Consider the following 8039-nt stretch of genomic DNA (forward strand, 5'->3'; position numbering starts at 1 on the left):
AATATCCTTTCAAATTCTTCAAGTCTCATCAATATCCCACAACATTCCAGAAGAATCCAACAACATTCCGAAAGAATCCCACAACATGCCGAAAAAATGCCAAAAAATTGCAGACAAATGCCACAAAATTGCAGAAAACTCCCACAAAATTCCAGAAAACTTCTCAAAACTCTACCAAATTCAAGAAACATCCCACAAAATCTCCACAAATTTCCACACAATCTAAGAAAAAACCCACAAAATTCTTCTTGTCTCCTCAATATCCCTCAAAATCTCACAAAACCCCCACGCAATTCCTGATACATCCCGCTAAATTTAATAAAAAATCCCATAAAATGGCAAAAATCTCACAGCAAATTCCCTAAAACTTCTCAAAACCCTACCAAATTTCTCAAACATCCCACAAAATCTCCTCCAATTTCCACAAAATTACAAAAATATCCTTCAAAATTCTTCACGTCTCATCAATATCCCACAACATTCCGAAAAAATGCCATAAAATTGCAGAAAAATGCCACAAAATTGCAGAAAACTCCCACAAACTTCCCTAAATCTTCTCAAAACTCTACCAAATTCCTGAAACAGCCCACATAATCTCCACAAATTTCCACACAATCTAAGGAAAAACCCACAAAATTCTTCTTGTCTCCTCCATATCCCTCAAAATTCCACAATACCCCCACGTAATTCCAGATACATCCCGCTAAATTTAAGGAAAAATCCCATAAAATGGCAGAAAACTCCCACCAAATTCCCTATATCTTCTCAAAACTCTTCCAGATTCCAGAATCGTCCCAGAAAATCTCCTCCAATTTCCACACAATTCCAGAAATATCCTTCCAAATTCTTCAAGTCTCATCAATATCCCACAACATTCCAGAAGAATCCCACAACATACCGAAAAAATCCCGCAAAATTGCAGAAAAATGCCACAAAATTGAATAAAACTTCTCAAAACCCTACCAAATTCCTGAAACAGCCGACAAAATCTCCACAAATTTCCACACAATCTAAGAAAAATCTCACAAAATTCTTCAAGTCTCCTCAGAATCCCACAAAATTCCTTAAAAATTCCACAAAATTCTTAAAAATGGCACCAAATTCCAGAAATATCCCAAACAATCTCCTCCAATTTCCACACAATTCCAGAAATATCCTTCCAAATTCTTCAATCTCATCAATGTCCCACAACATTACAAAAAAATCCAACAAAATTGCAAAAAAAGCCACAAAATTGCAGAAAACTCCCACAAAATTCCTTATATCTTCTCAAAACCCTACCAAATTCCAGAAACAGCCCACAAAATCTCCTCCAATTCCCACACAATTTAAGAAAATTCCCACAAAATTCTTCAAGTCTCCTCCATATCTCTCCAAAATTGCACAAAAGCCCCACGCAATTCCAGACACATCCCGCAAAATTTAAGGAAAAATCCCATAAAATGGCAGAAAACTCCCACCAAATTCTCTAAATCTTCTCAAAACCCTACCAAATTCCAGAAACATCCCACAGAATCTCCTCCAATTTCCACACAATTCCAGAAATATCCTTTCAAATTCTTCAAGTCTCATCAATATCCCACAACATTCCAGAAGAATCCAACAACATTCCGAAAGAATCCCACAACATGCCGAAAAAATGCCAAAAAATTGCAGACAAATGCCACAAAATTGCAGAAAACTCCCACAAAATTCCAGAAAACTTCTCAAAACTCTACCAAATTCAAGAAACATCCCACAAAATCTCCACAAATTTCCACACAATCTAAGAAAAAACCCACAAAATTCTTCTTGTCTCCTCAATATCCCTCAAAATCTCACAAAACCCCCACGCAATTCCTGATACATCCCGCTAAATTTAATAAAAAATCCCATAAAATGGCAAAAATCTCACAGCAAATTCCCTAAAACTTCTCAAAACCCTACCAAATTTCTCAAACATCCCACAAAATCTCCTCCAATTTCCACAAAATTACAAAAATATCCTTCAAAATTCTTCACGTCTCATCAATATCCCACAACATTCCGAAAAAATGCCATAAAATTGCAGAAAAATGCCACAAAATTGCAGAAAACTCCCACAAACTTCCCTAAATCTTCTCAAAACTCTACCAAATTCCTGAAACAGCCCACATAATCTCCACAAATTTCCACACAATCTAAGGAAAAACCCACAAAATTCTTCTTGTCTCCTCCATATCCCTCAAAATTCCACAATACCCCCACGTAATTCCAGATACATCCCGCTAAATTTAAGGAAAAATCCCATAAAATGGCAGAAAACTCCCACCAAATTCCCTATATCTTCTCAAAACTCTTCCAGATTCCAGAATCGTCCCAGAAAATCTCCTCCAATTTCCACACAATTCCAGAAATATCCTTCCAAATTCTTCAAGTCTCATCAATATCCCACAACATTCCAGAAGAATCCCACAACATACCGAAAAAATCCCGCAAAATTGCAGAAAAATGCCACAAAATTGAATAAAACTTCTCAAAACCCTACCAAATTCCTGAAACAGCCGACAAAATCTCCACAAATTTCCACACAATCTAAGAAAAATCTCACAAAATTCTTCAAGTCTCCTCAGAATCCCACAAAATTCCTTAAAAATTCCACAAAATTCTTAAAAATGGCACCAAATTCCAGAAATATCCCAAACAATCTCCTCCAATTTCCACACAATTCCAGAAATATCCTTCCAAATTCTTCAATCTCATCAATGTCCCACAACATTACAAAAAAATCCAACAAAATTGCAAAAAAAGCCACAAAATTGCAGAAAACTCCCACAAAATTCCTTATATCTTCTCAAAACCCTACCAAATTCCAGAAACAGCCCACAAAATCTCCTCCAATTCCCACACAATTTAAGAAAATTCCCACAAAATTCTTCAAGTCTCCTCCATATCTCTCCAAAATTGCACAAAAGCCCCACGCAATTCCAGACACATCCCGCAAAATTTAAGGAAAAATCCCATAAAATGGCAGAAAACTCCCACCAAATTCTCTAAATCTTCTCAAAACCCTACCAAATTCCAGAAACATCCCACAGAATCTCCTCCAATTTCCACACAATTCCAGAAATATCCTTTCAAATTCTTCAAGTCTCATCAATATCCCACAACATTCCAGAAGAATCCAACAACATTCCGAAAGAATCCCACAACATGCCGAAAAAATGCCAAAAAATTGCAGACAAATGCCACAAAATTGCAGAAAACTCCCACAAAATTCCAGAAAACTTCTCAAAACTCTACCAAATTCAAGAAACATCCCACAAAATCTCCACAAATTTCCACACAATCTAAGAAAAAACCCACAAAATTCTTCTTGTCTCCTCAATATCCCTCAAAATCTCACAAAACCCCCACGCAATTCCTGATACATCCCGCTAAATTTAATAAAAAATCCCATAAAATGGCAAAAATCTCACAGCAAATTCCCTAAAACTTCTCAAAACCCTACCAAATTTCTCAAACATCCCACAAAATCTCCTCCAATTTCCACAAAATTCCAAAAATATCCTTCAAAATTCTTCAAGTCTCATCAATATCCCACAACATTCCAGAAGAATCCCACAACATGCGGAAAAAATCCCACAAAACTGCAGACAAATGCCACAAAATTGCAGAAAACTCCCACAAAATTCCAGAAAACTTCTCAAAACTCTACCAAATTCCAGAAACATCCCATAAAATCTCCACAAATTTCCACACAATCTAAGAAAAATCCCACAAAATTCTTCTTGTCTCCTCAATATCCCTCAAAATTCAACAAAACCCCCACGCAATTCCATAAACATCCCGCTAAATTTAATAAAAAATCCCATAAAATGGCAGAAATCTCCTACCAAATACCATAAAACTTCTCAAAACCCTACCAAATTCCAGAAACATCCCACAGAATCTCCTCCAATTTCCACACAATTCCAGAAATATCCTTTCAAATTCTTCAAGTCTCATCAATATCCCACAACATTCCAGAAGAATCCAACAACATTCCGAAAGAATCCCACAACATGCCGAAAAAATGCCAAAAAATTGCAGACAAATGCCACAAAATTGCAGAAAACTCCCACAAAATTCCAGAAAACTTCTCAAAACTCTACCAAATTCAAGAAACATCCCACAAAATCTCCACAAATTTCCACACAATCTAAGAAAAAACCCACAAAATTCTTCTTGTCTCCTCAATATCCCTCAAAATCTCACAAAACCCCCACGCAATTCCTGATACATCCCGCTAAATTTAATAAAAAATCCCATAAAATGGCAAAAATCTCACAGCAAATTCCCTAAAACTTCTCAAAACCCTACCAAATTTCTCAAACATCCCACAAAATCTCCTCCAATTTCCACAAAATTACAAAAATATCCTTCAAAATTCTTCACGTCTCATCAATATCCCACAACATTCCGAAAAAATGCCATAAAATTGCAGAAAAATGCCACAAAATTGCAGAAAACTCCCACAAACTTCCCTAAATCTTCTCAAAACTCTACCAAATTCCTGAAACAGCCCACATAATCTCCACAAATTTCCACACAATCTAAGGAAAAACCCACAAAATTCTTCTTGTCTCCTCCATATCCCTCAAAATTCCACAATACCCCCACGTAATTCCAGATACATCCCGCTAAATTTAAGGAAAAATCCCATAAAATGGCAGAAAACTCCCACCAAATTCCCTATATCTTCTCAAAACTCTTCCAGATTCCAGAATCGTCCCAGAAAATCTCCTCCAATTTCCACACAATTCCAGAAATATCCTTCCAAATTCTTCAAGTCTCATCAATATCCCACAACATTCCAGAAGAATCCCACAACATACCGAAAAAATCCCGCAAAATTGCAGAAAAATGCCACAAAATTGAATAAAACTTCTCAAAACCCTACCAAATTCCTGAAACAGCCGACAAAATCTCCACAAATTTCCACACAATCTAAGAAAAATCTCACAAAATTCTTCAAGTCTCCTCAGAATCCCACAAAATTCCTTAAAAATTCCACAAAATTCTTAAAAATGGCACCAAATTCCAGAAATATCCCAAACAATCTCCTCCAATTTCCACACAATTCCAGAAATATCCTTCCAAATTCTTCAATCTCATCAATGTCCCACAACATTACAAAAAAATCCAACAAAATTGCAAAAAAAGCCACAAAATTGCAGAAAACTCCCACAAAATTCCTTATATCTTCTCAAAACCCTACCAAATTCCAGAAACAGCCCACAAAATCTCCTCCAATTCCCACACAATTTAAGAAAATTCCCACAAAATTCTTCAAGTCTCCTCCATATCTCTCCAAAATTGCACAAAAGCCCCACGCAATTCCAGACACATCCCGCAAAATTTAAGGAAAAATCCCATAAAATGGCAGAAAACTCCCACCAAATTCTCTAAATCTTCTCAAAACCCTACCAAATTCCAGAAACATCCCACAGAATCTCCTCCAATTTCCACACAATTCCAGAAATATCCTTTCAAATTCTTCAAGTCTCATCAATATCCCACAACATTCCAGAAGAATCCAACAACATTCCGAAAGAATCCCACAACATGCCGAAAAAATGCCAAAAAATTGCAGACAAATGCCACAAAATTGCAGAAAACTCCCACAAAATTCCAGAAAACTTCTCAAAACTCTACCAAATTCAAGAAACATCCCACAAAATCTCCACAAATTTCCACACAATCTAAGAAAAAACCCACAAAATTCTTCTTGTCTCCTCAATATCCCTCAAAATCCCACAAAACCCCCACGCAATTCCTGATACATCCCGCTAAATTTAATAAAAAATCCCATAAAATGGCAAAAATCTCACAGCAAATTCCCTAAAACTTCTCAAAACCCTACCAAATTTCTCAAACATCCCACAAAATCTCCTCCAATTTCCACAAAATTCCAAAAATATCCTTCAAAATTCTTCAAGTCTCATCAATATCCCACAACATTCCAGAAGAATCCCACAACATGCGGAAAAAATCCCACAAAACTGCAGACAAATGCCACAAAATTGCAGAAAACTCCCACAAAATTCCAGAAAACTTCTCAAAACTCTACCAAATTCCAGAAACATCCCATAAAATCTCCACAAATTTCCACACAATCTAAGAAAAATCCCACAAAATTCTTCTTGTCTCCTCAATATCCCTCAAAATTCAACAAAACCCCCACGCAATTCCATAAACATCCCGCTAAATTTAATAAAAAATCCCATAAAATGGCAGAAATCTCCTACCAAATACCATAAAACTTCTCAAAACCCTACCAAATTCCAGAAACATCCCACAAAATCTCCTCCAATTTCCACAAAATTACAAAAATATCCTTCAAAATTCTTCACGTCTCATCAATATCCCACAACATTCCGAAAAAATGCCATAAAATTGCAGAAAAATGCCACAAAATTGCAGAAAACTCCCACAAACTTCCCTAAATCTTCTCAAAACTCTACCAAATTCCTGAAACAGCCCACATAATCTCCACAAATTTCCACACAATCTAAGGAAAAACCCACAAAATTCTTCTTGTCTCCTCCATATCCCTCAAAATTCCAAAATACCCCCACGTAATTCCAGATACATCCCGCTAAATTTAAGGAAAAATCCCATAAAATGGCAGAAAACTCCCACCAAATTCCCTATATCTTCTCAAAACTCTTCCAGATTCCAGAATCGTCCCAGAAAATCTCCTCCAATTTCCACACAATTCCAGAAATATCCTTCCAAATTCTTCAAGTCTCATCAATATCCCACAACATTCCAGAAGAATCCCACAACATACCGAAAAAATCCCGCAAAATTGCAGAAAAATGCCACAAAATTGAATAAAACTTCTCAAAACCCTACCAAATTCCTGAAACAGCCGACAAAATCTCCACAAATTTCCACACAATCTAAGAAAAATCTCACAAAATTCTTCAAGTCTCCTCAGAATCCCACAAAATTCCTTAAAAATTCCACAAAATTCTTAAAAATGGCACCAAATTCCAGAAATATCCCAAACAATCTCCTCCAATTTCCACACAATTCCAGAAATATCCTTCCAAATTCTTCAATCTCATCAATGTCCCACAACATTACAAAAAAATCCAACAAAATTGCAAAAAAAGCCACAAAATTGCAGAAAACTCCCACAAAATTCCTTATATCTTCTCAAAACCCTACCAAATTCCAGAAACAGCCCACAAAATCTCCTCCAATTCCCACACAATTTAAGAAAATTCCCACAAAATTCTTCAAGTCTCCTCCATATCTCTCCAAAATTGCACAAAAGCCCCACGCAATTCCAGACACATCCCGCAAAATTTAAGGAAAAATCCCATAAAATGGCAGAAAACTCCCACCAAATTCTCTAAATCTTCTCAAAACCCTACCAAATTCCAGAAACATCCCACAGAATCTCCTCCAATTTCCACACAATTCCAGAAATATCCTTTCAAATTCTTCAAGTCTCATCAATATCCCACAACATTCCAGAAGAATCCAACAACATTCCGAAAGAATCCCACAACATGCCGAAAAAATGCCAAAAAATTGCAGACAAATGCCACAAAATTGCAGAAAACTCCCACAAAATTCCAGAAAACTTCTCAAAACTCTACCAAATTCAAGAAACATCCCACAAAATCTCCACAAATTTCCACACAATCTAAGAAAAAACCCACAAAATTCTTCTTGTCTCCTCAATATCCCTCAAAATCCCACAAAACCCCCACGCAATTCCTGATACATCCCGCTAAATTTAAGGAAAAATCCCATAAAATGGCAAAAATCTCACACCAAATTCCCTAAAACTTCTCAAAACCCTACCAAATTTCTCAAACATCCCACAAAATCTCCTCCAATTTCCACAAAATTCCAAAAATATCCTTCAAAATTCTTCAAGTCTCATCAATATCCCACAACATTCCGAAAGAATCCCACAACATGCCGAAAAAATGCCAAAAAATTGCAGACAAATGCCACAAAATTGCTGAAAACTCCCACAAAATTTCAGAAAACTTCTCAAAACTCTACCAAATTCCAGA

Source organism: Cyanistes caeruleus, unplaced genomic scaffold (assembly GCF_971803275.1).
Source record: "Cyanistes caeruleus unplaced genomic scaffold, bCyaCae1.hap1.1 HAP1_SCAFFOLD_107, whole genome shotgun sequence".
NCBI lineage: Eukaryota > Metazoa > Chordata > Aves > Passeriformes > Paridae > Cyanistes > Cyanistes caeruleus.